Genomic DNA, 1,103 nt, shown 5'->3' on the forward strand with positions numbered 1-1,103 from the left:
CTTGTACTCTTTGCAAAGTTCTGTTTCTGATGATTCAGTGAATGTTGTAGAAAAAGAATGTGCATCAGAATTGTGGCATAAACGACTTGGTCACATGTGTGTGAAGGGGATTGATTACCTTGCCAAGAAGAGTAAGCTTTCTGGGGTTAAAGAAGCTAGATTGGACAAGTGTGTTCACTGCTTGGCTGGAAAACAGAGAAGGGTTTCTTTCATGAGCCATCCTCCTTCAAGAAAGTCAGAGCCACTTGAGTTGATACATTCTGATGTGTGTGGACCAATGAAGGTTAGGTCACTCGGAGGTGCAGTTTACTTTGTAACCTTTATTGATGACTATTCTAGGAAACTCTGGGTCTACACTTTGAAGCACAAAAGTGATGTGCTTGGTGTGTTTAAAGAGTTTCATGCCCTTGTTGAAAGACAGACATGAAAGAAATTGAAGTGCATCCGTACTGATAATGGCGGTGAATATTGTGGACCGTTTGATGAGTATTGCAGAAGGTACGGTATCAGGCATCAGAAAACTCCTCCTAAGACTCCTCAGTTAAATGACTTAGCAGAGAGAATGAACAGGACAATTATGGAGAGAGTTAGATGTATGCTTGATGATGCAAAGTTGCCTAGTTCATTTTGGGCTGAGGCAGTTTCCACAGCTGTTCATGTTATCAATTTATCTCCCGTTGTTGCTTTGAAAAATGATGTTCCTGATAAAGTTTGGTGTGGAAAGGAAGTTTCTTATGATCACCTCAGAGTCTTCGGTTGTAAGGCATTTGTGCATGTTCCAAGAGATGAGAGATCTAAGTTGGATTCGAAGACTAGACAGTGCATTTTCATTGGTTATGGGTTTGATGAATTTGGCTACAGGCTGTATGATCCAGTTGAGAAGAAGTTAGTCAGAAGCCGTGATGTAGTGTTCTTTGAAAATCAAACCATTGAGGATATTGACAAAGTGAAAAAGCCAGAATCTCGTGCTAGTGGAAGTTTGGTTGATATTGAGCCAGTTTACCATAGAGGTACACATGATGTTGATGAGGTTCAGGAAAATGTTCAGAATGGTGATCTTGTACCAGAATATCAGGATGATGCAGCTAATGTAGATGGTCACA

Source organism: Ipomoea triloba, chromosome 16 (assembly GCF_003576645.1).
Source record: "Ipomoea triloba cultivar NCNSP0323 chromosome 16, ASM357664v1".
Taxonomy (NCBI): Eukaryota; Viridiplantae; Streptophyta; class Magnoliopsida; order Solanales; family Convolvulaceae; genus Ipomoea; species Ipomoea triloba.